Below are 14,973 nucleotides of genomic sequence, written 5' to 3'. Positions count from 1 at the left end.
CCAATGATCCCATAAATAAAAATGTGCTTCCTCATTAGACTGAAAATGGCTGCAAAGTAGTTACAGTTTACTGATTAGAAATCTATTCTCCACCGGGCGCAGTGGCTCAAGCCTGTAATCCCAGCACTTTGGGAGGCCGAGACGGGCGGATCACGAGGTCAGGAGATCAAGACCGTCCTGGCTAACACGGTGAAACCCCGTCTCTACTAAAAAATACAAAAAACTAGCCGGGCGAGGTGGCGGGCGCCTGTAGTCCCAGCTACTCGGGAGGCTGAGGCAGGAGAATGGCGTAAACCTGGGAGGCGGAACTTGCAGTGAGCTGAGATCCGGCCACCGCACTCCAGCCTGGGCCACAGAGCGAGACTCCGTCTCAAAAAAAAAAAGAAAAAAAAAGAAATCTATTCTCGAATAGTAACTAAAATTGACTTTTTTAAATTTATTTCTTTATTGTGAGACAGGGTCTTGCTCTGTTGCCCAGGCTGGAATGTAGTGGTACAATCATTCCTCTGCATCCTAGACCGCCAGGGCTCAAGTGATCCTTTCACTTCAACCTCCCTGGTAGCTGTGATTACAAGCACATGCCACCACACCCAGTTAATTTTTTGTACTTTTTTGTAGAGATAGGGTCTCACCATGGCTGGTCTCAAACTCTTGGGCTCCAGTAATCTGCCCACCTTGGCCTCCCAAAGTGCTGAGATTACAGTTGTGAGTCACCACACCCAGCCACCATTTTTTAGGCATTTGCACAAGAAACTAGATAGAATCTCAGATATGAAAATAATGATTGCATATTCACTATACATGATGAAATATGCCAAACCAGTTATTTTATATCATTATTTATCATATTAACACTTAGAATGCTATTTACTCATAGAACCTTGCAAATTGAGTAAAAATTACCACTAAGGCAGTATCATTTACCCGGAATCACACTGCTAGAATTGGTATACTAACGAATATAAAACTTAAAGTATTTTGCCATAAAATCATGAAAAGATACATCATTCACATTAACAAGAGGCTAAATTTCAGTATAGCAATCATTTTGAAATTATTCCATTACTATAAAATTACAAAGTATTCAGGGAAAAGAACCTAATTCCTTCAAGTCATTTATATGTTTTATCATATGGTTAAAATTAAAATACATGATAAATTGATATAACAATGTTTTCTCTTATTCTTTTTATCACATTTTGTATTCTTTTTTTAATTAGAGACAGGGTTTCACCATGTTGCCCAGGCTGGTCTGGCACTCCTGCGCTCAAGTGATCCACCTACCTTGGCCTCCTAAAGTGCTGGGATTTCAGGCATGAGCCACCACACTCAGACTCTTATCAACTATTATTATTTTAAATAGCAGCATAATGTTCTATCCTATGTGCATATCATAATTTGCTGCACTTTTTTTCCATTTTTTTCACTGTTCATATAAAACTGTAATTAGCACTTTCATACAGTTGTTATACATTCTTTCTTTTTAATATCTTATTTTTACTGTAAGTTTTCATACATTCTCAATTTTCTTAGCCAGGCGTGGTGGCAGGTACCTGTAATCCCAGCTACTTGGGAGGCTGAGGCAGGAGAATTGCTTGAACCCAGGAGGCAGAGGTTGCAGTGAGCCGAGATCACGCCATTGCACTCCAGCCTGGGTGACAGAGAAAGACTCTCTCTCAAAAAATAAATAAATAAATAAATAAAAGTTTTAAACATAAACAAAAGGCAGGCCAGGCATGGTGGCTCACGCCTGTAATCCCAGCACTTCAGGAGGATGAGGCCAGTGGATCACCTGAAGTCAGGAGTTCGAGACCAGCCTGGCTAACATGGTGAAACCCCGTTTCTACTAAAAATACAAAAAACTAGCCAGGCCTCGTGGCACGCACCTGTAATCCCAACTACTTGGGAAGTTAAGGCAGATGAATCGCTTGAACCTGAAAGGCAGAGGTTGCAATTAGCCAAGTCACGCCACTGCACTCCAGCTTGGGCAACAAAAGCAAAACTCTGTCTCAAAAGAAAAAAAAAATATATATATATACACACACACACATATATATGTATACACACACACACACACAGAAGGCAACAGAAATGAGGATGCTAGATAGGGAGTTTAGGCAAAGGATTTAGAAACAAGATAACCCTGAGGTATTTGTAGGGGAAAATATGGAGATGAAAAGGAGGTTCAAAATATGGGCTGAAAGCTAAGAACTGAGTAGGGGGCACTATAAACACAATCTGAAGGAATACATAAACTATAAATAAAAGAAAACAACAGGGGAGCTTAGTAGGAGCAATTTCATTAAAGTGGCATGGACAAAACTATACTGCCAAAGGCTATGAAGTAACAGAAATCCAAGTAAAGGTCAGAGAACACATTAAAGAAGGTCAGAAGAAACAGAAAAAGAAACAGAGGACCCTAGACTTGAAGAGGTACAATTAAAAGATGGCTGCTTAAGATCTCAGATACTTGGGCATATTAAAAGGCTGAAGGAAAAAGAGCCAATGTTGTACACAATAAATATATATAATGTTACCTGTCAAAAAAAAAAAAAGCAGGAAAAAAGGAGAACTTTAAGTTTTTGGACAAGCTCCAGATGTTGAAAAACACAATTCTGGATGAAGCCCACATAGAAAATAGGGAGTAATCTCGGAGGCATTAAGAGATGTATCTTTCCTTGAGAGAGGAGTGAAATCCCAAAGTGTGTACTGTTGGAGTTAAGTCCAGAGGTAAAGGGTTGGAAATCTGGGAGAAGGTCATACCTACTGACCTTTATACAGGAAAGAGACTCATCTGTTAGAAGTAAAAAAAGAGGCAGGAGTAAAGGAGAGTTTTGAGAAGCTAAGTTTGTCGATGACACGTTCACAACTGCTTGGTCAGGTACCTGCCAAGCTACGCAATAAAGAGGCTACACTTTGATTAAGGTATGTAAGTTGAGTATCATACGTCTGTATTTGACTCCTTTTATAATAATAATATGTTTGTTTTCCAACGTCTATTATACACTTTAGGGAACATAAAAACGGATAGAACATGGTCCCTAAACTTGAGGAACAGTTCAGATACTATTTCATATTTTAAATGAAAGTATAACATTCCCAAAATGTTATATATTAACTTCTAATAGGTTAAGAAATGAGGTATTTCATTTTCTTGCAATAGAATTAATGCAAAACCATTTCAAGCTAGATAGACCTTCAGATGTGAGATACTTTAAGGAGATTTCAGATTTTGAGATACTTAAGGAGAAATTACAGAGTGGTCACTACAAATAGTTTCAGAAATGCCACACTAGGCTTAGAGAAGGCAACTCATAAGGCAAATACTCCTAAAAATTTTCCGTTCGAGGCTATTGGCAATTAATTATGTTATCATACCAAACACTTCTGCATACAAGATTCTTTTTTTAATTTTTTTTTTTTTTTTTTTTTTTGGTGATGGACTCTTACTCTGTTGTCTAAGGTGTCATGCAGTGGTGCAATTCTAGCTCACTGCAGCCTCTAACTCCTAGGTTCAAATGATCTTTCCATCTCAGCCTCCTGAGAGGCTAGGACTACAGGTATGCACCACCTCACTCAGGTAATTGCATTTTTTAGAGATAGAGCCTCACTATATACCCCAGGCTGGTCTTAAACTCCTGGCTTCAAGCAATCCTCCAACTTCAGCCTCCTAAAGTGCTAGGATTACAGGCTTGCACCACTACACCCGGCCCAGAATTCGATTTTAAAAACATGTGTATAAAATATCAAAATGTTGCCAAATTGTTGAATTTCATTAAGAATACTGTTTTTTGTTTGTTTTTGAGATGCAGTTTCACTCGTCGCCCAAGCTGGAGTGCAGTGGCACCATCTTGGCTCACTGCAACCTCCACCTCCTGGGTTCAAGCGATTTGCCTGCCTCAGGCTCCTGAGCAGCTGATATTACAGGCGCCCACCACCACACTCGGCTAATTTTTGTATTTTTAGTAGAGATTGGGTTTCACCATGTTGGTCCCGCTGGTCTCGAACTCCTGACCTCAGGTGATCTGCCTGGCTCGGCCTCCCAAACTGCGGGGATTAAAGGCGTGAGCCACCACGCTTGGCCAAGAATACTGTATTATATACAATTATACTAGGAGCAAAACAATAAAATACTTGTCATTTTCACATCTCTGCTTTTAAAGACTCCAAGTTAAATACACTTTCAACTTACATAAATGAAAAACAAAAATAATATTCCTTTTGCGTAGTGGTTTCAAATAAGTTAAAGCTAGCAGGTTCAACATTCTTAAAAATATCCTGTAATGTAGGCCGGGCTCAGTGGCTCATGCCTGTAATCCCAGCACTTTGGTAGGCTGAAGCGGGCGGATCACCTGAGGTCAGGAGTTTGAGACCAGACTGACCAACATGGTGAAACCCCGTCTATACTAAAAACACAAAAATTAGCCAGGCGTGCTAGCAGTTGCCTGTCACCTTAGCTGTTCAGGAGGCTGAGGCAGGAGAATCGCTTGAACCCAGGAGGCAGAGGTTGCAGTGAGCCGTGGTCACGCCACTGCACTCCAGCCTGGGGACAGATCAAGACTCTGTCTCAAGAAAAGAAAAGAAAAAAAAACTTGAAATGTTTTCACCTTTTGTTTACTTTCCACAGGTTGGCAGAGGAATGAGGTTTAAAGGGCTCTGCATTCTAAATTTAGGAGAAAGGAAATATTGCCAGAAAAGGCAAGCCTAATAGAATTCCCTCAGGCAATGTGAAAACTGTACAGGTCCAGAAGAAAAAACCATGAGAAAACAAGAGAACTATATTATTAGCCACATCTGAGAAATATGACTTTCTCTTTATTTAAATTAACATATAGTTTATCTCTATAAGATACTTCGACTATAAATCTGGGTAGCCTTAATGAAAACACTTGTCACAAGATAAAACTGGTAATTTTTTTTTTCAATCAGGACTTGACGAAGTATAAAAAAAATGAATAAAGTTAAAATTTGGGTTTTGGGGTTTTTTTTGTTTTTTTTTTTTTGAGATAAGGTCTCACTCTGTCTCCAGGGGCTAGAGTGCAGTGGCGCAATTGTGGTTTACTTACTGCAGCATCCACCTCCCTGGGCTCAAGCAATCCTTCCACCTCAGCCTCTCCAACAGCCAGGACCACAAGCATGCACCACTATGCCTGAATACTTTTTGTATTTTCTTCGTTTTTCGGTAGGAAAAGGTTTCTGCATGTTGGCACAAGCTGGTCTCAGACGCCTGGCCTCAAGGGATCCACCCGCTTCAGCCTCCCAGAGTGCTGGGACTACAGGAGTGTTCATATTTTTCAATGACTTATTTTGGTTTTACCCACTGCAAGAGCAGCAGTGAATAACACACAACTTTAACATGAATGCTACTATTTTAATATCATTTAAATATTTCATATTTAATAAAATAAACAGCCTAAGAAGTTTGAATGTGCTATCGTTAAATCATTTTTCTTAAGCAGTGTTTTTCTAACTTAGGTGTACATATACAAATATAAAAGAAAACTTACAGTATTCAGCTAATTTCACTTATCATACACTTGTTCAAAGCTGGGACCACGTGTTAGTCTCTTCGTTCACTGCACAGTACTTTGCACTTAGTGGACAAATATGTACTAGATAAAATAGGTTTGTTTTGTTTCTTTTGTTTTTTATTTTTTATTTTTTAAGATGGAGTCTCGCTCTGTCGCCCAGGCTGGAATGCAGTGGCGCGATCTCAGCTCACTGCAAGCTCCGCCTCCTGGGTTCACACCATTCTCCTGCCTCAGCCTCCTGAGTAGCTGGGACTACAGCCACCATGCCCGGCTACTTTTCTTTTGTATTTTTAGTAGAGACGGGGTTTCACCGTGTTAGCCAGGATTGTCTCGATCTCCTGACCTTGTGATACGCCCGCCTCGGCCTCCCAAAGTGCTGGGATTACAGGTGTAGTCACGGTGCCCGGCCCTTTTTTTTTTTTTTTTTTTTTTTTTTTGAGAGAAGGTCTCACTCCATCACTCAAGCTGGATTGCAGTGGTACGATCTCAGCTCACTGCAGCCTCGACCTCCTGGGCTCAAGTTATCTCCCACTTCAGCCTCCCCAGTAGCTGGGACTACAGGTGCACATCACCACGCCCAGCTAGTTTTCGTATTTTTTGTAGACACAGGATTTCACCACGTTACCCAGTCTGGTCTTGAACTCCTATGCTCAAGCGATCCACCTACCACAGCCTCCCAAAGTGCTGGGATTACAGGCATGAGCCACCGTGCCTGGCTGATAAGATAAATAGTTTTCATACAAATATTTTATCATTATCTGTCATAATAAATTTTCTAGCTTTTTTGTGGCAACAGTCTGTGATCAGCTACAAAAAATATTTAAAGCACACTAAACAGTGATTACAAATCTACTATTTTGAACCCAATATTATTTTACCTAACTTTAAAATACAAAACTACAACCAATATACTGCAGAGACATTTTACTGTCTCCACTGAAACTGTCTTATTAGAAGTTGGCCCAAAACATTCTTATTTGGTTTTGAGAATATAGCACAGCATCATCATAGCTATAGGTCATATAACAGCATAACCTGTAATTTTCATTGTGATTTTATGTCACTATACCCTACTTAAACTCAATAGAAATTATAATAAATTACATACATAGAGCCTTCAGAAGTATTCATTTAAGTCATACGTTGGAAGAAATGTCTAGAAAGTCAGGTTCAGTTGTCAGTGTTATCACTCTTATCTATCTTATTAACTATTTAAAACTGTAGCATTATATATCTAAAGTCGTATAGTTTACCAAACCTACCAGACTCTCTGTATTATTAAAGAGATAACACATAGTTGAAATATACTTTTAAAAAGTTGAAACAGACTTTAAAAGTTGGCACTTTTAGGCCTTTATATGCCACTTTATAGGGTAGGAAATATTTAATAAGCAAAGTTATTTCCTGCAAATGTTTTCAAGTTCGCTATTTTGTTTTTAAAAACTCTAAAATATTTTGTATACTTATAAATAATATACAACCAAGTAGGGGGAAGTTAAAGAATTTGAAATAAACATTTTTTTTTTAGCAAATCAAATATCTTTCTAAAATTTCCACAGTAAAATACTGTCTAAGCCAAATCAGCCAAGTTTTTATTTCTACATCCTTAAAACAATTTTCTTGTAATCCGTATTAAATCAAATATGAATTTAATAAACTACAAAATTTTAGGGTGGGGAAGATCGCCTCCAAAACCTTTGATTTTCAATGCCTACCAAAATCCTAAACTGTTTTTTTCGAACTAGAATTGAAATGGAAAAATTTCTGATCTTCGGAACGTGCCTTGATCTTGGAGCTAAGCAGGGTCAGACCTCACTCAAGTTACTTGGATGGAAAAGGTGTTCAGCATAAAAAACAATTACGAAAAATAAAAAGAAATTATATCTGACCAGCCCTTGGCAATCCTTTACTTTCATCATCATCCAAGAATTACATGAAAGAATCAGTCTTTCACAACTTAGATCTTTAGCTAAAGAAAGAAGTACAGCTCAAAATGAGCAAAACCACATTCCCTTTATTATGCTTCTCTAAATAGCCACTTTCTTTAAGTGTGACCTTTTTGTTTAAAATCGAAAAGACAAGATTAGCACCAAAAGAGAACGCAAAGGTGAAAGTGTACCTGGAAATCTGGTCTTTTAAAAGACATATTTATCTCAGAAAAGGTGAAAAGGACTGTGTGACAGACATAGGTATCAGAAGTCTGAGTTTTAATTCATACATGATGTATCTGAGTTTTATTTTTTATTATCTCCAGAAACTAAAAGGATATATCCTACAACTCAAACTCATTTTAACAGCAATATTATGTTCTATAGTCTTCGCACTTGCAGCTTCAGATTAGTCCTGGAACATAAGACTTTTTTTTTTTAATTGTAGAAAAGCTTGTCTTCCCCAAACTCCACCTTAAGGAAAAGTCTCTCAGATTGAAGAAACAAAAGGCAGAAAGAGGAAGGGGTTGGGGCAGGGATTTTAAAAACTGAGGTCAAGGATGATAAACAGAGATGCTATTACTTCACAAGACTGATCACTTAGCAGGTCACTGACTTAATCTTTCCCTCAAGCTATTACAATTTTTCACTAAGTGAACTCTGGTCTCCAGCAACTTGGACATTTAAAATCATAGCAGCCAGGCCCGGTGGCTTACTGTAATCCCAGCACTTTGGGAGGCCAAGGTGGGCAGATCATTTGAGGCCAGGACTTTGAGACCAGCCTGGACAACATGGCAAATTCCCGTCTCCACTAAAAATACAAAAATTAGCTGGGTGTGGTGGCAGGCACCTGTAATCCCAGCTACTCAGGAGGCTGAGAAAGGAGAATCACTTGAACCTGGAGGCGGAGGTTGCAGTGAGCCGAGATCGCACTACTGCACTCCAGCCTGGGTGACAGAGCGAGGCCCTATCTCAGAAATAAATTAATTAATTAATTAAAGCCGATTTCAGTCTCCCAAATTCAATTAAACCAAGCTCTTCCCCCTTCTACTGTCCAGTCTCCCCTATCTCACCTGCCTCACCACCCACTGTCCCACTCAGTCTCCTAAAGAATGGAAAAGGTCTCATTATTTTAGAAAATTAGAGAAATTGGGCCTGGCATGGTGGCTCGCGTCTGTCATCCCAGCACTTTGGGAGGCCAAGGCAGGAGGATCGCTTGAGCCCAGGAATTCAAGACCAGCCTGAGCAACAAAGCATAACCCCATCTCTATGAAAAATGAAAATTCCAGGTGTCAGTAAGACCATGTTAGAAAGAAAGAAAAGAAATGAAAATGAGCGGACATGGTGGCGGTACCTCCTGTAGTCTCAGCTATTTGGAGACTGAGGCAGAAGGATCTCCTGAGCGCAGGAGGTTGAGACTGCAGTGAGCTATGATCATACCACTATACTCCAGCCTGGGCCATGGAGCAAAACCCTGTCTGTAAAAGAAAAAATAAATACAAAAATAGAAAAAATAAATATAAAAGATAAAAGATTAAATATAAAAATTAGAGAATTAGTTTAAAGTAACAAAATACCATGTAAGGTCAAAAATATGGTCCTCAGTTTGCTCCCTTTCAAGGACTTTCTGTTGAAAAAAGCCTTCGCAAGTACTAACTTGGCATTAACTGCCAAATATAAAAGACAAAGTAAATCTGCTTAATAACTTAACTGTCTCCAAACCACAAATGCTGTCCTAAAAATACAATACATATTGACAATACTCATCCAGTTGTTTTAATTTCCACACAGTAAGAACAGAAGCTCTAGGTCCCTGGTATAACAGTGGCATCTCAGAATCCAGACAATATGCTGCCTTTGTTTAGTAACATATGTTCCAAGTATCAACTGAGGAGAACAGCCTGATCTGCTAAAAAGCTCAAGGTTTCATTTGACAAACTTATAAATGTGTTACATACATCCTGCAAATATCTATTCTATCTTGGTCCTACAAGTGACTAATATTCAAAACAAAAGCTCAAAGCTACAGAAGCAGCACACTAATAATAAGTTGTTCTTCCTCCAAACTACTCTTAACTACATACCAAGCCAACCAAAAGAAGTGAACTATTCTTCCTTAAGTAGGCCACATAAGTACTGACTATCCTAAAAGCCTCCACTGACTCAGTACTTCTCCAAATATATATTCTTAATATAAGTTGCCTAAGTATTAGGCAAGATACATATTTTTAAGCAGCTGGATCCGGAACCAGTTAGGACATTTAAAATAATTCCTTTAGACATCAACAGACACTCTTCAAAAGACATCTGTGTGGCCAAACAAGCATATGAAAAAAAGTTTATCACTGATCATTAGAGAAATGCAAATCAAAACCATGAGATACCATCTCACACCAGTCAGAATGGCTATTACTAAAAAGTCAAAAAATAACAGATGCTGATGAGGTTGTAGAAGGGAAGGCTTATACACTGTTGGTGGGAATTAGTTCAGCCATTGTGGAAAGTAGTGTGGTGACTCCTCAAAGAGCTAAAAACAAAACTACCACTGGATCCAGCAATCCCATTACTGGGTATATATCCAAAGAAATATAAATTGTTTGCCGGGCGCAGTGGCTCACGCCTGTAATCCCAACACTTTGGGAGGCCGAGGCGGGTGGATCACGAGGTCAGGAGATCGAGACCATCCTGGCTAACACGGTGAAACCCCATCTCTACCAAAAATGCAAAAAATTAGCCGGGCATAGCTGCGGGCGCCTGTAGTCCCAGCTACTTGGGAGGCTGAGGCAGGAGAATGGCGGGAACCCGGGGGGCGGAGCTTGCAGTGAGCCGAGATCGCGCCACTGCACTCCAGACTGGGCGACTCAGCAAGACTCTGTCTCAAAAAAAAAAAAAAAAAAAAAGAAATATATATTGTTTTATCATAGAGACACATGCATGCATATGTTCATTGTAGCACACTATTCACAAGAGCAAAGACATGGAATCAACCTAAATGTTCATCAATGGAAGATTGGATTTTTTAAAAATATGCTGCATATGTACCATGGAATACTCCCCAGCCATAAAAAAAGAATGTCATGTCCTTTGCAGGAACATGGATGGGGCTGGAGGCCATTATCCTTAATAAATAATGCAGGAACAGAAAACCAAATACCAGACGTTCTCACTTACAAGTGGAAGCTAAATGATAAGAACACATGGACACAAAGAGGGGAACAACAGACACTGGGACCTACCAGACGGTGGAGGATGGGAGGAGGGAGAAGAGCAGAAAAAGTATTGAGTATTAGGCTTAGTCCCTGAGTGACAAAATAATCTGTACATCAAACACACGACACAAGTTTATCTATATAACAAACCCGCACATATACCCCTGAACCTGAAAGTTTAAAAAGAAAAATATATATATATATATATAATCCCTTTAGACTTACACTGGTATCATACACAAAAGAATCCCCACGACAAAGCTCTCAACAAGTTAAAAAGAGAAATACCCAGTGAAAGGCTGGGGGGTGGGAGCGGAATACCTTTTAAAAAATAAACACACTGATAGAGTGCTCCATTTTAACAAAGTTTTAGTAGTTTGTCTTCAGAAGTAACTTCCAAGTAAAACACACCACATTGGAAGTCTCAACTTTGGACATTAGAAAACCAGGACAGCTACAACACGAATATTTATTTTGGCAGCGATAAATCAAGTTATTCTGCGTCCTCTAAGAGTTAAGAGGCAGGAATAACAACTTCTGGAAGCATTTTTAAATATGGAGAATTTCCATAGAATATCTTTGAATCTAAATATTACCATGACATCTTTTCATCTCCAAACTTAAATGTGAGGTTGCAATGGGAACTACATTTTTATGCCTTTGAATTAACCACCAATAGTGCAATTCTAATTTACCTCATCATCATACTTGGAAAACTGTTGCTACGAAAATAACACTTAATAAGTTAACTCTCTTACCTGGTAAAATAAAGTTAACTTCAAAAGTTACCAAGGTAAGTCATACTAACCTTCAAATAAAAAACAACATGCAAACAAGCATTCCATGAAATAGATGTGAATCAGGTCTGAAAAATAATATTGCAGCATTCTGAAATTTACATTTTCCCTTTCCTCCTATCCATATGCTTTCAGGTTCATGCATCAAATATTAAAAACAAAAGCTCGGCCGGGCGCGGTGGCTCAAGCCTGTCATCTCAGCACTTTGGGAGGCCGAGACGGGCGGATCACGAGGTCAGGAGATCGAGACCATCCTGGCTAACACGGTGAAACCCCGTCTCTACTAAAAGTACAAAAAACTAGCCGGGCGAGGTGGCGGGCGCCTGTAGTCCCAGCTACTCGGGAGGCTGAGGCAGGAGAATGGGGTGAACCCGGGAGGCGGAGCTTGCAGTGAGCTGAGATCCGGCCACTGCACTCCAGCTTGGGCGACAGAGGGAGACTCCGTCTCAAAAACAAACAAATAAATAAATAAATAAATAAAAACAAAAGCTCAATCAAAAAATTAATTTGATAGCTGCTGCTTTTTTAAGTTGCAGGGGGTGCAGGGAGGCTCTCCATATCTTGCATTAAACATAAAAACCTATGTGCCCACGCCACACTTGCAACAGCAACCTACCTCTGTAATTTACACCCTATTTTATGGTATCCAAAAAGTTAAGAGTATGATCTACAGCTTCTTTTCAAGCATGTTCACAGTAAGTATCTCATATAAACCATCCATTTTAATGTGACTCTAAAACCCCATGCCCAAAAGCCAATGACATTGGTTTATAAGCAAGGTAATGACTAGTTCAATGGAAAATATATTTTGACAATAAACTAAGTAAGGCTGGCTTACCATGTTATGATCTGCTTGCCTAATATGTATGTTTAGCTACTGTAGTCAGCAAGGCCCAAATATAAAGTTGAAACATTTAATGGCCAGTTCTGTTCTAGATTTCAAACTCATCTTACTTTTTTACAACAGTTTTAATCTAAGGTTCTCCACAAATACTTTTTTCTTAGAAAAGAGATCCCCTTGGGTCGGGGGGAGACTTAAGGAACAAATTTTTCCAAAAAAACGACAAGCCCAAACATCACAAATATTTCAACACACCTCTACCTTAACACAAATTTTAAATACATAAATTTCAAAAAAGAAAAAGAAACCTCAAACAGGTTAAGCATTATATTTCATAAACAAGAGTCCTCTGCACTTTATGAATGCAGCCATAAATACACCAAGAAATATTTCATTGACTTACAACTAAATAACTGTATCTGGCTGGTAAACTTGCAATTACTGATAAGTGTCACGAAAGCATAAGATAATCAATAAAACTATGAAAACTTTTTTAAAAAAGGTCATCATATTTTGTTTACTTAAAATACTAAGCTTAATCATGACCTATCTAAACCTTATCATTGCTCATTGTATAAAATTAGCACTGCACTTGCAAACATAAGCAGAATCTAGACTTATCAAACATATGGTGAGACTTCACCAGCTTCTGAAAAATTAAATAAGAATATAGGATTAAAATGTCATAGTTGGGTAAACAGTAACCATCGTTACGGCTCAAGACTTTTCATCAAAAAATCTGATCAGCTTTAAAAATTTTAAAGAGCCCAGCAATCAAAACTTTGAAATTAACTGAAATGGTTTGAATAGAAGTACTCCCACTTCAGAAGCTACAGCTAAAAGCAAATACCTAAAACAGCAAAAAGGGAAAAAGCGTCAGCAGATCTCCAAACTACTAGAAAGTACGCAAAAGCACACGCGCAGACTGGTTTGCCAGCTAACTTTTCCGGCCCTACCAGACAGACATCAAAACAAAGTTGACAATAGAACCAACTATGAGCTTTCCCTCTAAACTGGACGATAAACTGAAATTTTTTGCTGTTGCTAATAGAAGCCCCTTATTATAATTAGAAGCAGCCAACTGACAGGTGGAAAAACAAATTCCCTAACAGGACAGTAAGAGGTTGTGAAAACACGGTTCAAAGGCCTGAACGTGTTACGACTACTCTGTAACAAGTCCAGGGTAATTTACGCATAAACTCTTCAGCGCAATTCCTCAAGCAGAGATGAGACTGGGGAACAACAGGATTCCCCGAGAGCCACATACCATTTTACAACAGCCGTCTCCCTCCCGACAGAGAAACAGACATTCTCATCCAAAGTCTTTCCGCCAGTTCTCCTAGTGCAGCGAAGGGAAGCGAGCGGCCGCCACCGTAACGAGAGAAGCCGGCAACAGCCCCGCCGCGCGGCCGCCACGCCTTCCTCCCGCCGCCGCTGGGGACGCGGAGCCGCGGATCACATTTCTCCTCCCCAACAATCACACGCACGCACGTCCCCAGAGTTGACACCCTGCAAACCCGCCGCTCCGCGACGCTGGGGACGGGGCCACAAAGCCGGGGACTGGGCCATCGGCTGGGGTGCTCAAGCTGCGTGCGTGCGCGTGTTTGCGTTTGTTCCCCTTAATGAAAGGAAAGAGATGTCCGCAGTTACGGCCTTGGGCTGCGGAGGGGGGAAGAGGCTCCCCGTGGGACTAAACAAAACTTCGGTTGCTGGGAAGAGCCGTTGCGCAACCTTGGCAGGGGAGGGGAGGCCCAGGCCCCGAGCCCCGGCCAAGCGCGGCTTCCCGGAGGCTGCGGCCCCCGCGTCCGGCGGCCCAGGGCCTGGCGTGGCGCCGGCTTCGAGGGAGCGGCCCATACCGGGCCACACCGCGGGGGCTAGGGCGGAAACTGGGAGCACGAGAGCGCTGGGGATGCGGATGGGGCACGGGACGCGCAACGAGTGCAGGCCGCTCTTTAGGGGTCGGGCCAGACCCGGGTCAGGATTGGGGTTCGCTGCCCGTGGAGCCCGCGGACGGAGCCGATCCCCACACCCCGGGGTGGCGGCGCCCCTCGCTCAACTCCCTTACCTTCCTAGAGGCCCGCGCTCTCTCCTCTTCGGGCGGCCGCAGCCCTGAGCATGTCCGGGGTGGGGCGCAGAGCCGTGCCGGGGACCGGGAGCCAGGCGCTTCAGCAGGCGGCACCACCCAGCCCGGGCTCAGCCCCTCTCCGCGGCCGCTGCCATCTTGTCCTGGCGGCTGAGAGGAAACGGCGAAACACCCTCCCGCGACCGCTGCCGCTGCTGCTGCTGCTGCTGCTGCTCTGGCTGCTAAGCGCCGGGCCTGTCTCCCTCATCTTCCTTCCCGGGGATTTGGGGTGGGGACGGCTTAGCTAGGGCGAGGGGTAGTGGGAGGCCGGCCGGCCTCCGGCTGCTGGGGCCTACGGGCGACGCAGGGTGCGGGGCCCACGGCGGTTGGGGCCCATTCCTGACGCCCCGGCCGGGAGCGGAGAAGGAAGACAGGCGGGAGTGGCGGCGACGACGGGGCCCGCGGCTTGATCTCCTCAGGTCGCCGAGATGCCGGCAGTCGTCACTGAGGCAGCTGCTACCAGCCGCCCCAGCCTCGGGCCCCTCCTCCGCGCCCGCCGGCCTCGGCCACCGCCTCCGCAGCGCCACCGCCCGCCCGCAGCGCTG

At 41.9% G+C, this 14,973-nt stretch overlaps 1 protein-coding gene across 4 annotated transcripts in view; it reads right to left on the bottom strand.

The window, feature by feature from the left end:
• Window positions 1-14,958, bottom strand: part of HIPK3 (homeodomain interacting protein kinase 3) — a 95,449-nt gene extending 80,491 nt beyond the window's left edge. For 2 of the 4 annotated variants that reach the window (XM_017849720.1, XM_017849723.1), the window contains exon 1: window positions 14,372-14,958. The gene's annotated coding sequence lies outside the window, so the exon portion shown is untranslated. Of the gene's footprint in view, window positions 1-13,573; window positions 13,929-14,371 lie in introns of those variants that run through there. The other 2 variants (XM_017849721.1, XM_017849724.1) reach the window with 1 other exon arrangement.
• Between the last annotated feature and the right edge of the window lie 15 nt (window positions 14,959-14,973).

Source organism: Rhinopithecus bieti, unplaced genomic scaffold (genome assembly GCF_001698545.2).
Source record: "Rhinopithecus bieti isolate Rb0 unplaced genomic scaffold, ASM169854v2 scaffold_32083, whole genome shotgun sequence".
Lineage (NCBI taxonomy): Eukaryota > Metazoa > Chordata > Mammalia > Primates > Cercopithecidae > Rhinopithecus > Rhinopithecus bieti.
Note: the sequence above shows the minus strand (reverse complement) of the source record. Positions and strands in the feature narration are given on the sequence as shown.